This window comes from Halyomorpha halys, unplaced genomic scaffold, assembly GCF_000696795.3.
Source record: "Halyomorpha halys isolate HHAL.00 unplaced genomic scaffold, Hhal_1.1 Scaffold29.1, whole genome shotgun sequence".
Lineage (NCBI taxonomy): Eukaryota > Metazoa > Arthropoda > Insecta > Hemiptera > Pentatomidae > Halyomorpha > Halyomorpha halys.
This window is the reverse complement of record NW_027115892.1, coordinates 2,432,424-2,446,896: the sequence shown is the minus strand read 5'-3', so window position 1 is coordinate 2,446,896 and position 14,473 is coordinate 2,432,424. Positions and strand designations below refer to the sequence as shown.

The window sequence follows — 14,473 nt, the reverse complement described above, 5'->3', positions numbered from 1 at the left end:
GGACAAATCGGTAACACATGGGACATTGAGGTTCTAATGGATGACTTGATTTGTGACAAAGTAAGAAAGCATTAAGGATTTTACGAACGATTTTGGACTGTATGGATTGGATTCGGCAGGGATTTGATAGTTTAGTGGAGCCCAAAAGCTCTACTGCGTTTGTCCAGATTGGTATTATAATAGTCAAGTAAATAATCCTTTTGTAATGGATTGGTAGTTTAGACCGTTTGACCAGTGAATGTTGTAATAGTCAAAAAAAAAAAAAAATAATAATTTGGAATTTAATTTTTTGAAAAATGAATCTTTTGAGCCATGACGTAATTGTATCAATTGAGTTATACCGCTGCTTATCAGGGTCGAATCTCTACGCATCTCAATGTCTCAGAAACATGATTCACTATTTCTAGTTGTAACGTGAGCATGACATTTTACTATCGTTGATAATTCTCAACTAATCGGTTACAGCATTTTCAACAATTGTGCATAATGATTACAAAATATTTTTAATTCACTTTTTCGTACAGTAAACTTTAAAATTTACTGTCATAAAAGTTAAAATTGATAAAATTAATCTATTTAAACTTAAGATTTTCTATAATTTAAAAATTATTTCATGTTTATGTCAAAATTAATCTTAATGTAATAGTATTCATTACCATCGTTTATTTTACGTTTTATTATTACAGTGATATTTTTAAATTTGAGTTGAAATTGAGAAATATATATAAAATTATTGATATATTTTTTCTAATTCAGATTGTAGTTCAATTAAATGTAATTTTAAACTGATTATAATCAGTTTCATTCATTTTATTCATCTCGGTTATGCAATGTAATTATTATCATTTACAGAAAAAAAAAATCCAACTATTAAATAATTTTAAAACTTTTCAATTTAGAAATAACTACGATATTGTCATTAAAATACATTTTCGAGCATAAAAAAAATTAAGGTTTATAGTCATTGCTACTATCTGTAAATTCTTAACTTTTTTTTTTCTTTGGTTGAATTACTTCATTTTCACGCCAAACTAACCACCAACCTCATTAAGTTGCTCCCAGTGAGCCAGCGAGTTCCTGGAGGCGTTTCTTATCCGAGTAGGTATACCAGAATGAATACGGTCAATTACTTTGAACAACATAGAACCTACAAAGAAACCTACTTGATTAGTTAGAAAATATAATTAACCCAAGCCAAGTTTTCTTTTTCAGTATTCTGATATCGTAACCTTTACACAGGAAAACCTCTTTTTTTTTGTACTTAAACGAAGCCCTAGGCATAATTCCGCTTCTAGAAGCTCCCTGGGAACCAAAAATGTCAAGCAGATGGGATGTCAAAGTAGTTTCCATTTCATTAAATACAGTCAGTATCTTAAGATGTAAACAAATAATCAATATTAATATAATATAAGCTTAACGATTTCAAAATTTCATTATTAATTGAAAGTTAAAAGATAAGAATAAATAAATTTAAATCCGATGAATTTACATGCAGTTAGCAATCATTTTTTTTCATCCTTTAATAAACTAAATTTCAGCACTTTTTTTCTAATGAAAAGTTTTTAATAAATTAATAATCATTCAGTAATTTTTCCATTTGTTGAAATAAATTTATTTTAGTAATTACTGTCGTCAGATTTAACTAAATAATGTTTGTTGAGATAATGTAATGAAATGTATCTACACATTTTTTGTTTGTGGCTGTCAAATGTATTAAGTACATGAATCAGAACGTTCATGATCTTTAATCGATGATATGATAATAAATAATAAAAACAATAAAACAACTCTTTTACTACATATACTACATCTTTCCAATTCGAAAAGATTTGTCGGAACACTGACAGTAGCCACAGAACAGAACCCCTCAAGATTCAGATAGATAAATATATGTATTTAATAATCTATTTACCAATTAGCCGACGAAGCATGAATCCACACACTTCATAATAATAATCCACAAAGACACACTAACGACACACACAACGGCCACTGACTGGCGAGCCCACAGCAGGAGTGGGGATCCCCACCACTGGAACTGTTTGTCTATGCCATCTGGATATTTCAAGACTATCTCACTTTCTACTATACACTATCTGACAGCGAGCGAGGTAAGAGTTAGGTCTTATGTAAAATGAATATGAAAATAGAACGCACAAGAAAAAACTTTTACAAGCCGTGCCTTACGATTTTACCCACTAAATCACCAGTACATAACATGATAAACCTGATTTACTGAAAAAATTCGAACATTATGCGGAAAAACTTAAGGACAATTCATTAAACACTAAAAACCGACTTGACATATAGTTTCTTTAAAGCGACCGTTTTTATTTTATTTTATTTTTATACCAGATCGGCCTGGTGGGCCTTATATGGTTGATATAACTTATATTATATATATTAAAGTGACCGTAATATCACACAAAAGTCAATTCAAGCCTAATTGCACATATATACCACGAGGAATACCATCATCAAATAATTCAGCTTCACAAGCATTGTTTAGAAAACATCGAGGCTTCATAAACTATTTAATTTTCACTATACAGTTTTGACTCTGTTGTTCTGACTTGTTGACCTTTAGGTCACAGTAGGGGTATTCATGATCTTTAGTTTAACATGTTAAATGGAGAAATATTTCCTTCTTTTACCATGTTAAAACGATATAACATGTAACATGGCTGAGAGTCTGTTACTAGGTCTGTTAAATGTAGAATGGACGAGCTGAGCTTGTCACCGTTTTATTTTTTGTTACTCGTAGTTTCTGTTTTTTTTTTTCTTTTGTCTTATGTCTTGGACTTTTTAAAAAGGACGATCGGTAGTCAAACTTTTACACTTATTTTAAGCATGTTATAATAAATTACTTTAATCAAAACATAGAAGTAAACAATAATATGAAGTTTTGGAAGGATAGTAACCTTTCAGTTTACTCAAAAAATTGCTCAACCTAACAAGTTGCTCAGAAAATCCGCTAGGAGCTCTTATGCATTAACCATTTAACATGACTTGAAATAGGGCTGCTCACAATGCTATACTATATAAAATGGTAAAATATTTAAAATTTAAAAAAGTATTATGAATACCGCTAGTGTAGGGGTAAAGCCAGCCGAATAATAAAATGCATATCTAGCTCAATAAGAATTTTCCAAATAGAACTATCAGTTTTTGAAATGAGCGCGATGAAATAAACAAACACTTCAGATTTTTTTCATATGATGGCAACGAAAAACGCTCAAAGAGAAACATAATAATAATAATAAATTTAATTTAATAATTTTGCCTGATCTTAATGTTTATCAGAGAGCTAAAAGAAAAAAAAAATTACATCTGTACCGCTGAAAGGTGAGGGAATGCAGTACTTTGTGAGGAAGTACTGTTACTAGACCAGCGGTTGTGCAAGGAGGTGATTTGGTCAGAATCACGCTCGGGCGCCAGATTTTTACCCAATTAATGGTACCAACTTTATGAGGCTTGGTGGGCTTCAGAAGGAGAGGCAAGAGAGGGTTTGGAACCCACAGGATTGACTAGTAAAGTGAAATATGAAATAATTATCTGCAACAGCCTGATTCAGCCCGCGTCCTAGGAATTGGTAGCACAGTGTCTTACCCACTTCCAAACAAATAAAATAAAATTAATATGTGATTCAGCATGATACCTTTTATTACTGGTGCATACTATAACCAAATTCAAATTTTCTAGTATCCGATGGAAAGAAAAGTTCTCTTTCTTAAATTTTTTTAATTTTTTGAGGTTAATAATTTCCAGTTGAATGAAATTTGTATTAAATTATCATAACATGGTACAACGTTTCGGGACCACTGTCCCATATTTATGTACTTAAACCTCATAATTTCATATAGGAAATGATGTTACACTTTACACTGTTACACTCTCTTTTTTCTACTATAACATATTTGTGCATCTTCACTTCTCCTTAGCACAGCCATTACTCTGATAAAAGTAAAGTTTAACATTTGCTAGTACTAACATTTGATATCCCGAGACGACATGATGATACACTAAATATCTTGTATTAATAAATCAATACCTGATTTATTTCATAAATAAATAATACTTTACAAAATATATTACATAGTGGACAAGAAAAAAAATCATTATCGAAACATGGCCGTCATCCAAATCAAGGTCGAAATATTTACTCATAATATTGAGGATCTATTTAGAGTGGATTGTGTGGAATCTACGATAGAGTAACAGTTAGTTTTTGATGATTAAAATCTCACCCTCTCCAGCACCACAGTCAATACCAGTCTCCAGCTCATAGGTTCCTTGACACTTACTACAAAGGGATGACACAGCCAATTCCAGCACGTAAACTTACACACACACGTGGGGGCTGTTATCTGGACGACTTCACCGACTTGATGTCAAGCAGCAAAGTTCAAGTTCCCCCAAAGCCTGATAAGGCAGAATGGAGCACTAGCACAGCTATTAGGCCTTGTCAAAGCGAGTACACCCACAAAGGCTGAGTCACTTGACTGCTCTCAGGGTTCCAGGTAAGTATATACTACACTTCTCAACACACTCAGGGCAGGCAACAATATATGCTCACAATAATCGGCATTATTAAAATATGCATGATGGTGCTCACGAATGGTATTCATATGAATGAACGGTATAATTCAAATAACAAAAAAAAACTAGTATTGCATATATAGGCATATATACATTTATAAACAATGAAGAGGACGAAATTGATAAAACAATAGTAAGGCAAAACACAGTATCACAAAAATTCTAGGAAGAATTTAGATTAAAATATAGCAGCAATTAGTTCACTTTAGTGCTCCTGATAAATTGTCCTTTAAATAATATTCTTTTTCATAAAACATTTTTTTTTCCAAGTGTCGAAAATAAATTCAGATAAGCTAACTATTATATCCGAATTATTCTGGGTATATTGGCTATAATTTATTCTTTTTTTACAACTTTTATTGTTTCAGAACAGCAGTGTTATGATAAAATAAATAGATCTTAGTTGCGATATATTAGTATGATTTATCGCAACTAAGATCTATTTATTTTGAAAATAAATAGATCTTAGTTGCGATATATTAGTATGATTTATCGCAACTAAGATCTATTTATTTTGAAAATAAATAGATCTTAGTTTCACCAAAGCTATTTTTGAATCTGCAATCATTAATAGATGTTTACAATATCCTCAACGATCTCTTACATGCTGGAAATATTTAAGCTAGATGATACTGCGAAGTATGAGTTACCGTTTTGTTAAAATGCTCATAGGTGCTTTGCTTGAATATTGGCACATTTGACAATCAGAAATCTCCCATAAAAAATATCCCGTAGACAGGAGTTTCTGCAGAATATATCAATTTTTTTTCCTTCAGAGACAAGGCCTAAATAAATATGAAACTTTAATAAAATGATAAATGAATATTTTAAACACATTTCTAAATAAATTAATATATTTCGTATATTCATTTTATAATAATTAATTCAATGCATATGTGTGCCCTTCTTAGTGACATTTATTGCTAGCGGAATATATTTGTATGCGTACTGAAAGCACCAGAGAGCACCAATCAACTTCACGTCGCTATGTTACATGCTTTTAATAGTGCCGTGGCTAATCATCTATAGGTCAACATGTTCTTAGAGACCGATTTGGCTATAGCTATCCCACGCGATAAAATACACTATTTTAAGTAAAAATCGGTTAAAATCTAAGATTAAGATTGTTTAGCCCCTATGTTGCCGATTTGGCGAGAACCAGATACCAATCTTTCCATAATAAACTTCCCAACCACCCAAACCAACTCGTTTCTAACCTGGCTTCTCCTTCACTACCTAATAATCCTCCTAGGCGTCTGAAAAGAAGATGGCCTCGAGATCCTCTCCTTTAGAAATGTTTTTGGAGTTCTATCATATTCATTGATTCTCCACATGTTTTTATCATGTCATAATACCACTAACAGCAAATTTACTTGATGTGTGGTGTATATATGTATACAGTTGTAGATAACAATAAAAAAATTATTAAAAAAAGGTTGTTTATATTAAGAAAATGGTAGTCAATCTCCAGATCGAATCTAAAAATATATACGTTCAATGTATTGGAAAAAGTCATTATGCAAGAATTATGAGGAAGATAATCACTGAAACGTTCGGTCGGTGCGAGTTGCCTCCGACAGCTTTACTGGCTACCTTCCTCAGATACCCGAGGTGAATAATGTCGCACAACCCGGCAGTACCCGTTATAAACGTTCTAATTTGCTTGAAGTAAGTCAATCACGCGATAGCTCTTGCAGAGTTTAAAGGAATATAACTGTTTGAAGTGTGTGACTTATGACTAGAATTATGGTATTGTTATGAAGCAGGGTTTAAGGTTGCCACCCACTACAATCCCTGATTAATTTAACTATTTATTTTCTTAAGTTTGAGTTCGTTGCATTGACAATGAAAAAATACGTGTTTTTTTTGTGTGGCACAGCCTCTTTTCAAGATTAAATAATTTACGAAGCGCAGCTATCAAAATCAAAGGAAATCAAGAGATTCGTCAAACGAAAGTAGAATACTAAATAATATTTTATATGCAATAAATACATTTCATTCCTCTAATAAAAATAATATATATTAAAAATATAGCTCTAGAACCAACAGCAAGCACAGCGAAGCAGGCTACATCATACCTCAACTGGTCTGAGCCTGCCTACTTCTAAGTTTATATTCCTTTGTCGGCTTTTAAGCAGGATATTTATTTATAAACAAACATATATACAGGCTTAATCAATAAAAACAAGAAATAACACAAATGATTTTTTGAAGGCTTTATCAAAGATTAGAAAAAACACCTGAATAATTCATGTATTTGTTGGAACATCGCCGATTATTTACACCACGATCCAAGAAAACAAATTCTCTCTGTCTGAAAAATATACAATACATGAAACATAACAGTACATGAATGTTATGTTAACAATATTCTTCTAATACATGTATATAAATTTTAAAAATATTACAAAGCATTTTGCTAAAAAAATTATGTGGAAGTATCGTTATTAAGTGTTGGATTATATCTTAAATTTAGATATCTTTTGTCAACTTCTTAATTTGTACAGAAATTTGTATTTATGGTATTAACTTTTTTTATTTATGATCCAAGAAATAACAACTGAGTTGCAATGAAAATTGAATTCTAAGGCATTGTTTTGATAGAAACTTAATATTCACCCATTTTCTGAAGTTCAAAACGTGATGTTTTCAACCACTTTCACTTTATTCTTTTTACACCATTTGGCCAAAAATAAAAAAAAAAGATTAGTATGTTTTGAATTACCATAGGAGTAGCGCGGTGCAGCTAATATCCTGGTGCTATAATAAAAAATTATAGCATTTTATGACGATTGATTAGCGTTATCCGTAGGAGATGAGATCTTAAAATAAATAATATGACAGTATATATGGTATATACACTGTAATATGACTGAATTATTTTCAAAATTTCATTAGAATCATTACCAAAACTCTCCTAAACGTTATGCTATTTGTTTTGATACGGCAAGCTAAAATTATAGAATTTTAGCTTATTATAGTCGTACATTTTATAAAAACAATATTTAATGACCCTATTAGTATAATTAGTTGTATTTCTCTTTACTATTTATACCTAGTTAATAAATAAGAAGCGTTGAAGATATTTCAGATACTGGAATAAAACCAATAATCATGTTCATTTTTCACATTTTAAACCTTTATTCATTCATTGTTTTTCTTATAAGAGATGAGAAGAAAGAATGAAACCAATTTATTAGTACAAGTCCCCTCTTCAAGTTAACAAGCGACCTGAATGGACGAAAGGTCAGCCTGAATGTCAGCTATGACCAATCAGAGAAGGGTTCCTTTCATTGGCAATCCCAAACAGCGAAGAAGAATTGGCACCCAACAGTTACCAAGTCGCTAACAGATTAAGTTCAGCCAAGTCCCCGGACTTTGAGAGCCAACTTATTGTTTTAAAGTTAGATCTCGGAGGCAGTGTTTCCATTACAACCCTTCGAAGCTAACTTAGATTGTGAGCGTTTCTTCGCTGTTGATTGAATTAATTTAAAACTTCGATTATCTTATATATTTCAAGATAACTAGCACCAATTCCAAAACTAATTTTCCTAAGTTGGAGTTACTTAATTAGTTTTGAACTAAAGAAACTAATAATCGATCAATGGATCTTCGATCTAAATTTGCTTTATACATATATTTTCTACACTTATATGTGTACATATTACTATATATTACTAGAAAAACAAGGGGAAAATAAAGGAAATAAACAATGATAATAAATTACTTATTAGAATTGTTGGCTTATATTTGCAATAAACCTCTTCCATCTGATTTTAAGTGATCTTTGGTTTAAAAACTTCCTTTTTTCATTCATTCGTCCTGTTTAAAGGCCTTAAACTTTACCCGTCCTCAAAGCCACTTATTTCTTTATATGACATTTATTTTATTTTTTCATTCAATATCATATTTGCAACAGTAAATTGTGTACCTTCGAAAATTGAAGTACTGATTCAACTCTTTAATTATCGTCCATAAGGGTTTTTGATATTTCTTGGCTTAGAATAAAACTATTGAGATTTGATGTGAAATATGGGTTTTCAGAGATATATGGATAAATATCATATTTTTTATTACAATGCTGGTATTAAACAGAAAATAATTTACTTTTAACAATTTAAGGACCAATATTTCATTATTAAAGAGGAATGGACTTTTCTGTAAGAAATATTTAGTACATTTAAATTAAATTTAAAGATAGAAAAAGCTTGGAAGAATATCCATGTAATTCGTTAATAATAGTTAAAGAATAACAGACTGATGAATAACAATCTATCCGCTTCTATGGCTGTAAAGTTGGCATTCGAGTTTAGTAGCTAAGTAAGAAAAAGTGTATAAACGAAATTATTTTTAAAAAAATTATGTTTTTTTTTTAGTATTAACTAAAATTAAAATATCTGTTGCTACAACCCATATAGGGTCAGTACTTTTAAGAGTGTAGGGAACAGAATTATTAAATGCGGAAAATTCTGGACAGAATAAATCATTCCCAATTTAGGATATTAGTTGCCTTTGTGAACTATCTACCTAAATAAATTACAATTTACCTAAACAGAAAACAAAACTGAAAACAGGAAATTAGATTATCTATAAAATCGCAACCCTATTTTCAAAACTTCCTAACTAAATGTTTTATTTAGAGCAAAGTTTTGAGAAAGACTTAAAGTTTGTTGCATTTATTAGATACTGTTAGTTTCAATAAATAGAAAAATATGATTTGAAAACTCACAGCACTAGGGAAATGTTTAATTGTTTTAACTAATAAATGTATCAAACTTTATGACTTTACAAAAATTTGCTTTAGATAAAAAAAAAAAAATTTTTTGTTTTTGGAATTAAAATCGCGAACTATATTTTTTATCATTATCAGGGACCATCTAGGTAAAAAGAAAATATTACATTATCGTAAATTATAAGGGACAGTACACTTTATTTTTTTAATACGTTTTATAGCGAATAAGTCAAAAGTATAAAATAAGGTAAATTAAAAAATGTGCTTACATTTAGTTTGGTTTAGATGGCTAAGAATACTATCCACGAAAAGGCAATTAACATGAAAAAAAAATGCAATATAAGTATGCCTTTAAAACTGTAGACCAACTAATGAATTTGAAGCCGAAAAAGAATATCTTCAAAACTGTAAACAGTATAAGCGCACAGCGGTAGGCGTAGAATTTCGGTGGCATGAAGTTCAGAAGAGATCAGCCAAGTGAAAGACCACGCCTGAGATGGCATCACGACAAAGATCATACCAAGGCATTGGGGGCAACACAATGGGGAAGCGTGTCCGTACCATCTGGGTATAGCGGTCCATTCAATACTCTTGTACAAAGCACGAAAAAAAAATCTGATTATAAATACAAATACATGATCTTTATGTATTTTACAAAAAATATATACATAGATTGTACAAAACTATATTAACCCCAAACCGTGAACGTTTACAATAAAAGCCTATCCTCTTCAAAGTGTATTTTTTTAATTTGGATAGTATGAAATCCAAATTAGGGCGGAGTCTTAATAAATTCATTTCATCAGATATACTAACGTTTCAATACATATGATTCAACCATAATATTATGTATTTTTAATATATTATTTTCATTTCTTCTATTATTTATGTATATTTTTCGATATTTATTACTTTTTTCCATTATTATTTTTATAACTCATATTTCATGTAATCTTTGTTCTAATTTTAGCCCGGAGATTGGGAATGGACGTAGAAATATCTAAACAACAATTAAAAAGACTGTGTCATGATTATTATTTCGATTATTCAATATTATAAACAACACTCATATCAACATATTTCAATATTGGTGATATGTTATCATGATTGAATTATGTACAATACAATAGTCGATATAATCCATCAATAATTCAATGCCTGGTAGAAAAAAAAATTCTTAAATTTTATTTTCAATAAAATAACATTAGTTTTGTACTTAGGAATCTGTTTAAGCTGTTACAGACTTCTGATGTATGTTATGCGAAGCAAGTGGTAACTAAAACTGGCTTCAACAGATCACCAGTCTCAAAGGACAAAACCAACGTTATCGAAAACAATGTTGCACCAAAAATTTTCCCACTGGAATTCAATTAATTAATAACTAACATTGTATTATTATTTTTAACACACAGCAAAATCTTCAACTTTAGAATAAGATACTAAGGAGACCTAAAAAATCATATACTACTGCTGTATTAGTCAGATTAAATTTGGGAGCTTGATTAAAACATGAATGTTGTAAAGTTGGTCGTAAAAGAAAAACAATAAATATCAATAGTAATTAATTTTAGGTTAATAGTTTCTTGTTAGCTATCAAAACCATACATAAGCTAGAATAATTGTTATTTTATATTGATAACTCTATATATCCATCAACCTATTGCTAATTTTTTTATCAAGAAATTGACCATTGACTGGTACCATTAACAATATCAGAAAATCCCTTCTTGCTACAAGCTTATCAATTGAAATTAGATTAAATTTAATCATTTTGAAAAACATTCGTTTCTTGAACGATCCTTTTTTGTCTATAAATGCTGAAACGTACTACAGTTGAGCAAATATTAAAGTGCACTCCAGTGCTTACATATACCCAATATATGATAATAATGTTTTATAATTAAATATATACTAAACGTACACTACGGTTTGATTAAAATTTCTTAAATAATAAACGCGCTGAAATGTATGTTAATAATCAGTGCTTTGCTAACCTAATTAGCAGTTGGGTTACTGGATGAAGACGACGAAAAAGCACTGACTGAAAGAGTAGGTTAATTAATTATTTTTATATGTTTAACTAACTGGAAAGTAGCCTGTTGTATGAGTATTTCAGGCTAGTTACTTTTCCGGATAAAGTTATAGTGTTAAAGTATAAAGTATTTACAAAGAGTAGGTTAATTAATTATTTTCATATGTTTAACTAACTGGAAAGTAGCCTGTTGTATGAGTATTTCAGGCTAGTTACTTTTCCGGATAAAGTTATAGTGCATGGTTACAAAAAAAAAACAGTAATAAGAGATATTATTAAAACTTTCTTGGTGGTTGACGACACTTTGTGACACTTGTAAATTAAAACAGAATGAAGGGATCCTGATCATTTGTTAATAAATACGGATTTATCTATGAACATTGAACGGGATAAAAATGAGTTGGATTGTGAGCTGTCCACTCCTTCTAATGAACTATTAACCTACTAATAATAACATTATTTATTAAAAGAAAATTTATTTACATTTTGCAATAATTATAAAAGTAAAAAAGTAGTTTCATAATATTAATTATTCAGTACTACTTTGTTTGATGGATTAGGTCTATGTTTCATGCCTGTTGTTTATGGGATACCATAACAGTTAATTAAGGTTTTCATCCAAAATTATTTATACTAATTCAAATTAGTTGAGTCCTAAAAGCTGTTATCATTGGATTACTTTTCCAAAAGCATTTAGCGTATTCACCAGTTACAAGTTAGATTTCTTTATAAAAAATAACCATTGAATAAATAAGATATTAAGTATTAGATGCTTTAATAATACCTATAATTAAATATAATTAATAATATATTATGTATAATGGGTTGTATTGGTACGGATATAATATTCATTTACTTACTGATGAGTTTTTTATTTTAAACACTTCCAACTACATTTTTTACATCTTAAAAAGTTTTTTATTTTAAATTTTACTATTTAATAAATATTTTTTTAGATTGTTTCGAATTATTTCAAATAGTCTAAATATTATGTTGACAATGTGATATACAATAACTTTCTAGAGTCCTTATTCAGTAATTCAATTTTTAAAAAAAATCCAAAACATTCATGTATCGGCAGATTGCCTACATAGGTTCAGTGGCGGGTGAAGAAAATATTCGTCAAGAATAAAAAAATACATTAAACTGTATTTGGTTAAATATTACATTGTATACTTTATAAAATGGTTATTTAAATCAGAAAATACTAATACACACACATTAAAAAAAATCCTGCTTTTAAGCTGTTATCTGGCTGTCAAAGCGTAAAAGAACATTGTACATAATGCTATTGGTTTATTTAAATAGAAGTAAAATATTTTCATCAATTGAGACTGATATATAAAAAAATTGATGGTTACCTTACAACATATTAGTTCGTATTGAATATACTAACATGATTAATTTGGACATCAATGAACATTAAGAAATCAAATACCACCCCCCTCCCCAGTGAATAAATGGGTTCATCGACTTAAGATCAAAGCGGGTAAGTTAGGTTTACACATGAATTGTAAAAGCAGACTTCGACATCTTGTATGAATGTCTAAGACTGTATCAATAGTAGTTGGCAGATCTTAAAATTTGAAGTCACAAGCATAAAACCTACAAACATAATCAAAATTTCTAGCTTTTTCTCTGAAAAGTATTTTCCGACGTAACTATTCATCTATTTGGATGAGTAAAGAAAATCCCATTGAATTAAAACTAAATCTCACCAGAGCATCGCACGTTTGAGTTAACGCTTGCGTCATCTTGCGGTTTTTAATCTACAGTGTGTTGTGGTCATGTTGCACAACTGTAAGTGAAGATTAGTGCAAGGTAAAAAAATGCTTAAAATAAAATAGCGAATGAACTTTTTATTCATACATCCGTTAACACACGTCTGTGTTCATGTTATATGTTATCAGTTATACGTATCTACACATATAAGTCTTTAGCTCTCCTGAATATATCTTTCAATTAGAGGTTTAGTATTTTAAAGACCGCACTTCAACTCAATGACATTTACGTCGACCTTTTATATACTAGAGGTGAAACTCTGGGTCAACTGGAAAATTAAGGCTCTAAATGTTTTCAGTAATTATTTCGTCATAGTAAACTAAAACGTCACCAAAGATAGTAGCTTTTATCAGTTCTAGACTAATTTTATTTAGACCCTTGTCTTTAATTTATATTAATAATAAATTAAACAAATTTAGCCGACAAATATTTCGGAATTACAAAATGACTGAATGAAAAATATATCAAATCAGTATAAAATCTCAGTTCGAAACGTGGACAAATTGAATTCCAGGACAAACTTTTCAATTTCCGTATTTCAATCAGGACTCAACCTCAAGCGATGTCTGGGGTTAAACGAATCTATACCAGGATAAAAAAAAAAATGAAAAATCAATAACATATCCTGTTCAAAATCATAAAAGTAAGTTGATAAATAGGCTTTACACATATTTTCCTAAACATAAGTATGTATAAAAAAAAATTGGTTATTAAATTTACATTGGTACTTTATTTTGTGCAAATAATACTAATATTCCAGAAATAAAAATATAAACTAAAGAAATTCACAAAAGGGATATATAATATTTTATCAATTAATAAAAATCAAGAATTCAACGAATATAACACGGAATGAAACAGACAGAAACATATAATCATAAAGATATTAATTTTTAATTTAAAAATAAATATAACTAAATCAGCCGAGACGTTAAATTAGATTATTATAATTAACATAAATCCCTTAAAACAACAATAATACTCATGTGAACATATTGTTTTGGTTATAATACAGCACATAATATTTATCTACCAGAGGGATACATATTTTTTTTTATAATCAGAAATAAAATAGAAAATGTTTATTTATTTTTCATACAAACATAATGGATTTACTGTTATTGTAATATAACAGTATAATAAACATAATAGGATTTTTTCTCTCAATTGTCATTATAATTAACTTTTTTATGTTATTTTTAAGTAAAGAAATGAAATTGATTACGTTTTTGAATGATTTGTAGATATAATATTTTAATAGATGTATCATAGTTTATTGAATTTATCTTATCTCAATAATATTAATTGATTATTTTGTGTAATCTATA

The 14,473-nt window shown here is 29.4% G+C and overlaps 1 protein-coding gene across 15 annotated transcripts in view; it reads right to left on the bottom strand.

The window, feature by feature from the left end:
- spri (sprint) overlaps nucleotides 1–14,473 on the bottom strand; it is a 759,753-nt gene that overhangs the window by 276,252 nt on the left and 469,028 nt on the right. For 4 of the 15 annotated variants that reach the window (XM_014426181.2, XM_014426223.2, XM_014426240.2 and 1 more), the window contains exon 1: nucleotides 1,913–2,017. The exons of the other annotated variants lie outside the window; for them this stretch is intronic. The gene's annotated coding sequence lies outside the window, so the exon portion shown is untranslated. Of the gene's footprint in view, nucleotides 1–1,912; nucleotides 2,018–14,473 lie in introns of those variants that run through there. 15 annotated transcript variants of the gene reach the window in all.